Source organism: Leuresthes tenuis, unplaced genomic scaffold (assembly GCF_036924035.1).
Source record: "Leuresthes tenuis unplaced genomic scaffold, fLeuTen1.0.hap1 SCAF_21, whole genome shotgun sequence".
In the NCBI taxonomy this organism is placed as follows: domain Eukaryota; kingdom Metazoa; phylum Chordata; class Actinopteri; order Atheriniformes; family Atherinopsidae; genus Leuresthes; species Leuresthes tenuis.
This window is the reverse complement of record NW_027325375.1, coordinates 14,904,941-14,917,302: the sequence shown is the minus strand read 5'-3', so window position 1 is coordinate 14,917,302 and position 12,362 is coordinate 14,904,941. Positions and strand designations below refer to the sequence as shown.

General features: G+C 43.0%; 2 non-coding genes and 1 pseudogene across 2 annotated transcripts; 2 read left to right on the top strand and 1 right to left on the bottom strand.

Moving 5' to 3' along the window:
- Window positions 1-664: 664 nt before the first annotated feature.
- On the top strand, window positions 665-867 carry LOC140280488 (U2 spliceosomal RNA; annotated as a pseudogene).
- A 726-nt stretch (window positions 868-1,593) lies between these two features.
- Window positions 1,594-1,781, top strand: LOC140280463 (U2 spliceosomal RNA). The gene has a single exon (XR_011909429.1). It is a non-coding gene; the product is annotated as a U2 spliceosomal RNA (small nuclear RNA).
- Window positions 1,782-8,786: 7,005 nt separating this feature from the next.
- On the bottom strand, window positions 8,787-8,975 carry LOC140280548 (U2 spliceosomal RNA). Its single transcript, XR_011909501.1, has one exon. It is a non-coding gene; the product is annotated as a U2 spliceosomal RNA (small nuclear RNA).
- Between the last annotated feature and the right edge of the window lie 3,387 nt (window positions 8,976-12,362).

The window sequence follows — 12,362 nt, the reverse complement described above, 5'->3', positions numbered from 1 at the left end:
GCATTGCTCCCTGCCTATTTTCCTACAACTCACTATGTGTGCGCACACCTTTATTCACAAACTCTTCAACTTATACTCTTTTACCGAAGCTGCTACAGCTCGATAAGCCAAATACCCTTAGATCCTATTTCGGTGAATTTGACATCTGCCTTGTATGTAACAGATTAGCGGTTTAGCAGTTTTAATTTAGTTTGAGTGAAGGAATTCATTTTATAGCAAAATCTGAAATCGTGAAGAACTCATGAAAGTAAGCTTATTCTCGGATTCCTGAAACTTTAGATTTGCTCTTTCTTTTACTGCAAAGTACAACGTTGAGCAGCACTAATGAGTTGTTTCTATTTTTGGCAGGCTTTACCTTTGCGGATGAAGCCCTTTCTGTCTGTGCAAAAGAAATCTTGTTACTGTGCAGAGTGACTTCTCTGAGTAGAGTCGCCTTACTTGTTGCGACTGTGCCGATGTTCGAAGCTGGAGTGCAAAGTTGTTGCTTGAATGGTGCTCACTGGAGCGTGTGGTAGTGTAAAGTTATACCATTTAAAAGGGCTGAAGAGTACTCAGTGCAGCGGGTGGGCGGAGGTGCAAAGTGACACTATGGCCATAAAAAGAACACCGCTACAAGTGCGCATTGTGCCAGGAAGGGCCCTCGGACGTGAACCAGTGGACAGTTATCGCTTCTCGGCCTTTTGGCTAAGATCAAGTGTAACATCAAGTGTAACATCTGTTCTTATCAGTTTAATGTCTGATATGTCCTCTATGCGAGGACTACACATTAAATGGATTTTTATCAATAGGAGTTGAAAAAGGAGCTTGCTCCGTTCACTCCAAGTATCGACCCGGTACTGCAGTGCCGCTGGGAACGGTGCGCTCTCCTCTGCTCTTGTGAAAAAGCAAACAGCGGTGCAGGATGGAAGTTTCAGGGAGTCTAAGATGAAACTTTCTTTTAATCTGTTGAGAAAAGAGAGTGAATGCGAAGCAGACTTTAACACGGCTCTGGGAGCGAGCCGAGTGCGGGCTAACCGGGAGAATTGCTTGAAAGAAACGCGACACCGAATGAGCAGTCAGAACAAAGCCTCAATACGGTGTTCCCGTGTTGTTTGTGGCTGCCTTGTCTTTTGCACAGAGTAAAAGACAAGGCAGCCATCAAATAGGGCCCGATTGTTCCTACTTGGTCAGCCGAGGAGCAAGGGGGGGGAGCAAGCATCTCAACCAAGCAAAGCTCACCATGGGGAAGGTGGACTCCTTCGCCTTTTACTAAAGACTTCCATGGAGAGCAGCACTAATGATTTGTTTCTATTTTTGGCAGGCTTTACCTTTGCGGGTGAAGCCCTTTCTGTCTGTGCAAAAGAAATCTTGTTACTGTGCAGAGTGACTTCTCTGAGTAGAGTCGCCTTACTTGTTGCGACTGTGCCGATGTTGCTTGAATGGTGCTCGCTGGAGCGTGCGGTAGTGTAAAGTTATACCATTTAAAAGGGTTGAAGAGTGCTCAGTGCAGCGGGTGGGCGGAGGTGCAAAGTGACACTATGGCCATAAAACGAACACCGCTACAAGTGCGCATTGTGCCAGGAAGGGCCCTCGGACGTGAACCAGTGGACAGATATCGCTTCTCGGCCTTTTGGCTAAGATCAAGTGTAGTATCTGTACTTATCAGTTTAATATGTGATATGTCTATGCGAGGACTACATATTAAATGGATTTTTATCAATAGGAGTTGAAAAAGGAGCTTGCTCCGCTCACTCCAAGCATCGACCCGGTACTGCAGTGCCGCTGGGAACGGTGCGCTCTCCTCTGCTCTTGTGAAAAAGCAAACAGCGGTGCAGGATGGAAGTTTCTTTTAATCTGCTGAGAAAAGAGAGTGAATGCGAAGCAGACTTTAACACGGCTCTGGGAGCGAGCCGAGTGCGGGCTAACCAGGAGAATTGCTTGAAAGAAACGCGACACCGAATGAGCGGTCAGAACAAAGCCTCAATACTGTGTTCCTGTGGTGTTTTTATAAAATGCGGTGTAAAAAAAGGTGTGAATGCCCCATAGAAAACTAAAAGGTGGAGCGGAAGTGTTCGGCTGCAAGAAGGTGTGAATGTCCGACTATATTTGGTGAAAAGCAGGTGAAGCAAGGTCTGAATGCCCAACCTTACATCATCAAAAGCGAGATCAGAGGTTTTTGGCTGCAAGAAGGCCATAGTTTGCCAAAAGCGGGTAAGGTGCGAATGATCGGCTAAATATCAACAAAAGTGGGGGCGGAGGTCTTCGGATGCAAGTGGGTGTGAATATCCCACCATACAAGTATGGTGGAGAGGAAGCTGTGAATGGCCGACCATAGTTTGCAAAAAGCGGGTGAGAAAAGGTGCGAATCTCCAACCATACATGATCAAAACAGGGAGCGGAGGTGTTTGGCTGCGACAAGGTGTGAATGTCCACCCATAATTAATGAAAAGCGGGCAACAAGTAGGTTCGAATGCCCAACCATACATCATCAAAAGCAGGAGTGGATGTGTTCGGCTACAAGAAGGTTTGAATGTCCGAGCATAGTTTGTAAAAAGCGGGTAAGAAAAGGTTCGAATGCCCGAACATACACCATCAAAAGAGGGAGCGGAGGTGTTCCGCTGTAAGACGGTGTGAATGTCCGACCATAGTTGGTAAAAAGTGGGTATGAAAAGGTTCGAATGCCCAAATTCGGCTGCAAAAAACTGTGTTCGGCTGCAAAAAGGTGTGAATGTTCGACTAAATTTTGTAAAAAGCGGGTAAGACAAGGTGCGAATGCCTGACAATGTATGATCAAAAGAGGTAGCGGAGGTGTTCAGCTACAAGAAGGTCTAAATGTCCATTTTTAATTGCTAGAAAACATGAAAGAAAATTTTCGAAAATCAATCCGCACATGATCATAAGTGGGAGAGGTGTTCAGCTGCAAGAAGGTGTGAATGTCCTACCACAATTGCTGAAAAATGTGTTAGAAACGGTAAGAATGCCGGACCATACATCATCAAAAGCTAGAGAGGTGGTGTTCGGCTGCAAGTAGGTGTGAATGTCTGACTAAAGTTCAAATATATTAACAAAAGCGGGAGGAGAGGTCTTCGGATGAGTGGTTGAGAATTTCCAACCATAATCTATAAAATGCGGTGAAAAAAAAGGTGTGATAGATACCTAAAAGGTGGAGCGGAAGTGTTCGGCTGCAAGAAGGTGTGAATGTTATATATATAGTTGGTGAAAAGCAGGAAAAGCAAGGTCTGAATGCCCAATCTTACATCATCAAAAGCGAGATCAGAGGTGTTTGGCGGCAAGAAAACGGGTAAGGTGTGAATGACCGACTAAATATCAACAAAAGTGGGGGCGGAGGTCTTCGGATGCAAGTGGATGTGAATATCCCACCATACAAGTATGGTGGAGAGGAAGCTGTGAATGGCCGACCATAGTTTGCAAAAAGCGGGTGAGAAAAGGTGCGAATGTCCAACCATACATGATCAAAACAGGGAGCGGAGGTGTTTGGCTGCGACAAGGTGTGAATGTCCACCCATAATTAATGAAAAGCGGGCAACAAGTAGGTTCGAATGCCCAACCATACATCAACAAAAGCAGGAGTGGATGTGTTTGGCTACAAGAAGGTTTGAATGTCCGAGCATAGTTTGTAAAAAGCGGGTAAGAAAAGGTGCGAATGCCCGACAAAGTATGATCAAAAGAGGGAGTGGAGGTTTTCGGCTACAAGAAGGTTTGAATGTACGACCTATTTTGTAAAAAGTGGGTAATAAAAGGTGCGAATGCCCGAACATACACCATCAAAAGAGGGAGCGGAGGTGTTCCGCTGAAAGACGGTGTGAATGTCCGACCATAGTTGGTAAAAAGCGGGTAAGAAAAGGTTCGAATGCCCGAATATATACCATCAAAAGCGGAAGCGGAGGTGTTCGGCTGTAAGAAGTTGTGAACGTCCGACCAAAGTTTGTAAAAAGCAGTTAAGAAAAGGTGCGAATATCCAACCAAACATAATCAAAAGTGGGAGCAGAGCTGTTCGACTGCAAGTAGGTGTGAATGTCCACCCATAATTCCTGAAAAATGGGTAAGAAAAGGTGCGAATGCCCAACCATACATCATCAAAAGAAGAAGTGGATGTGTTCTGCTACAAGAAGGTTTGAATGTCCGACCATAGTTTGTGAAAAGTGGGTAAGAAAAAGTTTGAATGCCCGAACATACACCATCAAAAGAGGGAGCGGAGGTGTTCCGCTGTAAGACGGTGTGAATGTCCGACCATAATTGGTAAAAAGCGGGTAAGAAAAGGTTAAAATACCCGACTGTACACAATCAATAGCGGGAGCGGAGTTGTTCAGCTACAAGAAGGTGTGAAAGTCCGACCATGGTTTGTAAAACGCGGGTAAGACAAGGTGCGAATGCCCGACAATGTATGATCAAAAGAGGGAGCGGAGGTGTTCGGCTGCAAGGTCTGAATTTCCAACCATAATTTGTAAACACCGTTGAAGAAAAGCCTCGAAAGCCCGACTATACACCATCAAAAGCGGGAGCAGAGGTGTTCAGCTGCACACAATCAGGTTTTTGCAAATTATGATCTGACATTCACACATGCTTTTGATGATGTATGTTTGTGGTACTCGCCCTCACATTCGCATTCGCACCTTTTTTTACCCATTTTTTAGGAATTATGGGTGGACATTCACACCTTCTTGCAGCTGAACACCTCCTCTCCCGCATATGATCATGTGCGGTTTGATATTCGAAAATTTTCTTTCATTTTTTCTAGCAATTATTGATGGACATTCAGACCTTCTTGCAGCTGAACCCCTCTGCTCCCGCTTTTGATGGTGTATAGTCGGGCTTTCGAGCCTTTTCTTCCCCGGTTTTTACAAATTATGGTTGGAAATTCAGACCTTCTTTTAGCCGAAAACCTCCGCTCCCTCTTTTGATCATACATTGTCGGGCATTCGCACCTTTTCTTACCCGCTATTTACAAAAAATGGTCGGCCATTCACACCTTCTTGTAGCCGAACACATTCGCTCCCGCTATTGATTGTGTACAGTCGGGTATTTTAACCAACTACGGTCGGACATTCACACCTTCTTATGGCGGAACACCTCCGCTCCCTCTTTTGATGGTGTATGTTCGGGCATTCGAACCTTTTCTTACCCGCTTTTTACAAACTATGCTCGGACATTCAAACCTTCTTGTAGCCGAACACATCCAGTCCTGCTTTTGATGATGTATGGTTGGGCATTCGCACCTTTTTTCTTACCCATTTTTGAGGAATTATGGGTGGACATTCACACCTTCTTGCAGCTGAACACCTCCTCTCCCACTTATGATCATGTGCGGTTGGATATTCGAAAAAATTTTTTCATGTTTTCTAGCAATTATTGATGGACATTCAGACCTTCTTGCAGCTGAACACCTCCGCTCCCGCTTTTGATGGTGTATAGTTGGGCTTCCGAGCCTTTTCTTCCCCGGTTTTTACAAATTATGGTTGGACATTTAGACCTTCTTGCAGCCGAAAACCTCTGTTCCCTCTTTTGATAATACATTGTCGGGCATTTGCACCTTTTCTTACCCGTTTTTTACCAATTATGGTCGGATATTCACACCTTCTTACAGCGGAAAACCTCCGCTCCCTTTTTTGATCATTTATGGTCTGGCAATACTACCTTTTCTTACCCGTTTTTGAGTAATTATGGCTGGACATTCACACCTTCTTGCAGCGAAACACCTCCGCTCCCTCTTTTGATTGTGTATGTACGGGCATTCGAACCTTTTCTTACCCGCCTTTTACAAACTATGGTCGGACATTCAAACCTTCTTGTGGCCGAACACATCCACTTCTGCGTTTGATGATGTATAGTTGGGCATTCACACCTTTTCTTACCCATTTTTCAGTAATTATTGGTGGACTTTCACACCTTCTTGTAGCCGAACAACTCCGCTTCCGCTATTGATTGTGTACAGTCAGGTTTTTTAACCTTTTCTTACCCGCTTTTTACCAACTATGGTCGGACATTCGCAGCATCTTACAGCGGAACACCTCCACTCCCTCTTTTGATGGTGTATGTTCGGGCATTCGAACTTTTTCTTACCCACTTTTCACAAACTATGGTCGGACATTCAAACCTTCTTGTGGCCGAACACATCCACTTCTGCTTTTGATGATGTATAGTTGGGCATTCACACCTTTTCTTACCCATTTTTCAGTAATTATTGGTGGACTTTCACACCTTCTTGTAGCCGAACAACTCCGCTTCCGCTATTGATTGTGTACAGTCGGGTTTTTTTAATCTTTTCTTACCCGCTTTTTACCAACTATGGTCGGACATTCGCAGCATCTTACAGCGGAACACCTCCGCTCCCTCTTTTGATGGTGTATGTTCGGGCATTCAAACTTTTTCTTACCCACTTTTTACAAACTATGGTCGGACATTCAAACCTTCTTGTAGCAGAACACATCCACTTCTTCTTTTGATGATGTATGGTTGGGCATTCGCACCTTTTCTTACCCATTTTTGAGGAATTATGGGTGGACATTCACACCTTCTTGCAGCTGAACACCTCTTCTCCCACTTATGATCATGTGCGGTTGGATATTCGAAAATTTTTTTTCATGTTTTCTAGCAATTATTGATGGACATTCAGACCTTCTTGCAGCTGAACACCTCCGCTCCCGCTTTTGATGGTGTATAGTTGGGCTTCGGAGCCTTTTCTTCCCCGGTTTTTACAAATTATGGTTGGACATTTAGACCTTCTTGCAGCCGAAAACCTCCGCTCCCTCTTTTGATCATACATTGTCGGGCATTTGCACCTTTTCTTACCCGCTTTTTACCAATTATGGTCGGATATTCACACCTTCTTACAGCGGAAAACCTCCGCTCCCTTTTTTGATCATTTATGGTCTGGCAATACTACCTTTTCTTACCCGTTTTTGAGTAATTATGGCTGGACATTCACAGCTTCTTGCAGCCGAACACCTCTTCTCCCGCTTTTGATGATGAATGGTCCGGCATTCTTACCTTTTCTAACACATTTTTCAGCAATTATTGTCGGTCATTCACACCTTTCTCATCAGCTTTTTGCAAATTATGATCTGACATTCACACCTACTTGCAGCCGAACACCTCGGCTTCCGCTTTTGATGGTGTATATTTTGGCATTCGAACCTTTTCTTACCCGCTTTTTACCAACTATGGTCGGACATTCACACCTTCTTACAGCGGAACACCTCCGCTCCCTCTTTTGATGGTGTATGTTCTGGCATTCGAACCTTTTCTTACCCACTTTTTACAAACTATGCTCGGACATTCACACCTTCTTGCAGCGAAACACCTCCGCTCCCTCTTTTGATTGTGTATGTACGGGCATTCGAACCTTTTCTTACCCGCCTTTTACAAACTATGGTCGGACATTCAAACCTTCTTGTGGCCGAACACATCCACTTCTGCTTTTGATGATGTATAGTTGGGCATTCACACCTTTTCTTACCCATTTTTCAGTAATTATTGGTGGACTTTCACACCTTCTTGTAGCCGAACAACTCCGCTTCCGCTATTGATTGTGTACAGTCGGGTTTTTTAACCTTTTTTTACCCGCTTTTTACCAACTATGGTCGGACATTCGCAGCATCTTACAGCGGAACACCTCCGCTCCCTCTTTTGATGGTGTATGTTCGGGCATTCGAACTTTTTCTTACCCACTTTTTCCAAACTATGGTCGGACATTCAAACCTTCTTGTAGCAGAACACATCCACTTCTTCTTTTGATGATGTATGGTTGGGCATTCGCACCTTTTCTTACCCATTTTTCAGGAATTATGGGTGGACATTCACACCTACTTGCAGTAGAACAGCTCTGCTCCCACTTTTGATTATGTTTGGTTGGATATTCGAACCTTTTCTTAACTGCTTTTTACAAACTTTGGTCGGACATTCACAACTTCTTACAGCCGAACACCTCCGCTTCCGTTTTGATGGTATATATTCGGGCATTCGAACCTTTTCTTACCCGCTTTTTACCAACTATGGTCGGACATTCACACTGTCTTTCAGCGGAACACCTCCGCTCCCTCTTTTGATGGTGTATGTTCGGGCATTCGAACCTTTTCTTACCCGCTTTTTACAAACTATGCTCGGACATTCAAACCTTCTTGTAGCCGAACACATCCACTCCTGCTTTTGATGATGTATGGTTGGGCATTCGAACCTACTTGTTGCCCGCTTTTCATTAATTATGGGTGGACATTCACACCTTGTCGCAGCAAAACACCTCCGCTCCCTGTTTTGATCATGTATGGTTGGACATTCGCACCTTTTCTCACCCGCTTTTTGCAAACTATGGTCGGCCATTCACAGCTTCCTCTCCACCATACTTGTATGGTGGGATATTCACACCCACTTGCATCCGAAGACCTCCGCCCCCACTTTTGTTGATATTTAGCCGATCATTCGCACCTTACCCGCTTTTGGCAAACTATGGCCTTCTTGCAGCCAAAAACCTCTTATCTCGCTTTTGATGATGTAAGGTTGGGCATTCAGACCTTGCTTCACCTGCTTTTCACCAAATATAGTCGGACATTCACACCTTCTTGCAGCCGAACACTTCCGCTCCACCTTTGAGTTTTCTATGGGGCACTCACACCTTTTTTTACACCGCATTTTATAAAAACACCACAAGAACACCGTATTGAGATTTTGTTCTGACCGCACATTCGGTGTCGCGTATCTTTCAAGCAATTCTCCTGGTTAGCCCGCACTCGGCTCGCTACCAGAGCCGTGTTAAAGTCTGCTTCGCATTCACTCTCTTTTCTCAGCAGATTAAAAGAAACTTCCATCCTGCACCGCTGTTTGCTTTTTCACAAGAGCAGAGGAGAGCGCACCGTTCCTCTTTCAAATCCTATTGATAAAAATCCATTTAATATGTAGTCATCGCAAAGAGGACATATCAGACATTAAACTGATAAGAACAGATACTACACTTGATCTTAGCCAAAAGGCCGAGAAGCGATAACTGTCCACTGGTTCACGTCCGAGGGCCCTTCCTGGCACAATGCGCACTTGTAGCGGTGTTCTTTTTATGGCCATAGTGTCACTTTGCAACCTCCGCCCACCCGCTGCACTGAGCACTCTTCAGCCCTTTTAAATGGTATAACTTTACACTACCACACGCTCCAGCGAGCACCATTCAAGCAACAACTTTGCACTCCAGCTTCGAACAACGGCACAGTCGCAACAAGTAAGGCGACTCTACTCAGAGAAGTCACTCTGCACAGTAACAAGATTTCTTTTGCACAGACAGAAAGGGCTTCATCCGCAAAGGTAAAGCCTGCCAAAAATAGAAACAACTCATTAGTGCTGCTCAACGTTGTACTTTGCAGTAAAAGAAAGAGCAAATCTAAAGTTTCAGGAATCCGAGAATAAGCTTACTTTCATGAGTTCTTCACGATTTCGGATTTTGCTATAAAATGAATTCCTTCACTCAAACTAAATTAAAACTGCTAAACCGCTAATCTGTTACATACAAGGCAGATGTCAAATTCACCGAAATAGGATCTAAGGGTATTTGGCCAATCGAGCTGTAGCAGCTTCGGTAAAAGAGTATAAGTTGAAGAGTTTGTGAATAAAGGTGTGCGCACACATAGTGAGTTGTAGGAAAATAGGCAGGGAGCAATGCCGGCTGGGGTATATGTTCTTGTATGTTGTCTGACTGTTTGATTTGAATGTGTTGTGTAAGTGTCCTGTTGAATGTTACATGTTTGGGCTTTGACACGCTTCACTGTGGTTGTTAACTGTGTGGTGTGTCCTGAAATGTTATATGTTTGGGCTGTGTGACATGCTTAATGCTTTTCAGTAGCAACCCACTTATTCATATATAGCAACTGACAACATAAGAAGTCCGGACATACTTTGATAGTAGTTGTAGAAGTATCCTTATTGATAATAGATAAACTAATTCATAGTGATAGAACAGTAGATGAACAGGTGCCTGCACATGTCTCATGAAAATAAAATGGGTGTATGATTGCTGACGGCAGAGCAATACTGCCAAACTTATGAGTTCTTGTGGCAAACTTGATTCAGTGTCTTGACGTGTATACGCTGTTTCGCTGACTTGTCACAAGAAACAAAGTGTGTTTGATAAGATCCGACCATTTTATTACGGGAGGATCAGTATGTATGGATTCTGATGTGACTGATAAACCCATTCGTATCTTAAGCATAATCTAATATGTGAGACAACGCCCTGGCACACATTATGGACTGTCCCCACAGTCCATAATGTAGAAAAGAGAGAAAAAAGCCTTTCTGATTTGGTGTGTGTGCTCACAGTGCAGAGTGTAGAGAAAAGAGAGAAAAGAAAGCCGTTTTGGTGTCACGGGTGTTGTGACTTACACACACACATTTCTGAATTGAGAAAGGAAATTATTTTAGAGAAAGCACTAGAGTTTAGATCCCACATTTGTTGATAGGCATTCATTTAATTTTTCTTTTAATCAGTTTTAAAGTGAATACTAACTGAGAAATGAAAAAGGTGAAGAGTTTAGAAGCTTGGTTCAAGAGCAAAACTTGGTTTATGATCAGCTGAGTCTCTAAACAGAACAGCAAAGGGCTTCATCGAACATTTAAAAAAGATTCAGATTGTTAGAATATCCAGAATTTATAGGAATGGTGGTGATTACTCTTATTTTCTAGAATGGAAATAACTGCACCATGTCTGTTTTATGAATTTAAGGGGCTAAAAAGTTTTGTTCTCGTTTTTCTATGATTAACCGAATGTATGTGAGAGTCCAAACAGACAGAAGGGTTACGGCCGAGCGCTGGACCTTCCAAAAAAGATGAGACAGGCTGGACCTGTGCCATACTAGTTAAGACCTGCCTGTGGATAACAGGTTCTTTAAACTCTCACACACACAAACTCACACACGTTCGCACACATACACCCATACACACACACATTCTTGAACTTGCTGCAAGATTAAACATTTGCATTAACTGACTCCAGCAACTCTGAGTCTCATTGAGAGACTTTTCTCAACAATTGGGTCCTCAAACCAGATCTCAACGTTTTTTCCGCTTTCCAGGGTCGGAGCTGAAACCGTGCACGGGGGAGTCCAGTACTCCTAATGAAAGACCCCCTGCTGAATTGCGGTAATTAGGGGCCAGTGTCCACTGAAAGGGGGAAACAGGGACGAGATCGTACTTTTGAATCAATGGCCAGAAGCCATTGGCAGTGCAGGCATCAACAATAATGGTGTTATTTCACCCATTAACACTTAAGGTACCTCATGCAGTGGCTGTGATATGGTTACTTAACAAAATATCTTTACCAGACATCTCTCCTACATAACAGTTCTTCTTTCACAGCCACACCTTGTTGTCGAGAGATGTGCTACACTTAATCCATCCACACTGCTACCTACCCCACAGATGGAAAGCCTCATGATTGCATGTCAGAAATAACCATCAGTGTTTTACCCAGGCCAGACTTAACTGATATACGTTATGAAAATGCAGAAATAACTATATTTATTCAACAGGTCAAGCAAAAAACCCTGATGGCACAAATGCTACAGGATTTGCAGTAGTAACAGAAACTGAAGTTTTCTTAAAACAACCACTACCAAAAAATTACTCTGTTCAAGCAGTCGAATTGGTAGCTTTAACTGAAGCTTGTAAATTAAATAACAAAAAGGTTGTTAACGTTTACACTGACAGTCAGTATGCCTTCTCAACTGTACATGTGTTAACACAGCATTGGAAAAACAGGTATGTTGACATCCACAGCTAAATGTATAAACTACAAATATTTTAGCATTATTAGATGTTATTCAATTGCCATCTACAATAGACTCGTATGAATGACCGGAAGGAAAACCATACTGCCAAAGAATTTGTTTAAATATGCTGCAGTATTGAGCCACGGACCATGTCATGTCTCAACAGGAGGGATGGAAGCAATAATGAACAAGGTTTTTACAGCATATGGTTTTACTAATTATTGAATTTTTTTTTTAGAATAAATAAATGAATAAAGTTTTGTCTAGCAGGTCAAATATGTGCAAAATACATTCCACAGGGCAATCTAAGACCAAAACGAAGATAATTCCCTAAGCCAGTGTATCTTTTTCAACATATTTGTTTGTATTTCATTATTTCATTATTGTGTAGATTTCATTGAACTAAATTAATGTTAAGGGAAACGATTCTGCTCAGTGACAACAGAGGTTTTTACCAAATGGTCTGAAATATTTCCATGTGCACAAGCAGATGCACTCTCAGTAGCAAAATCACGCGTAAAATAACTCATTTCTAGATTTGAAATTCCTGAAAAGATCTTCAGTGATAATTTGACACACTTTGTAAACTATGTCATCTCACTGATGGCAAAGAACTTA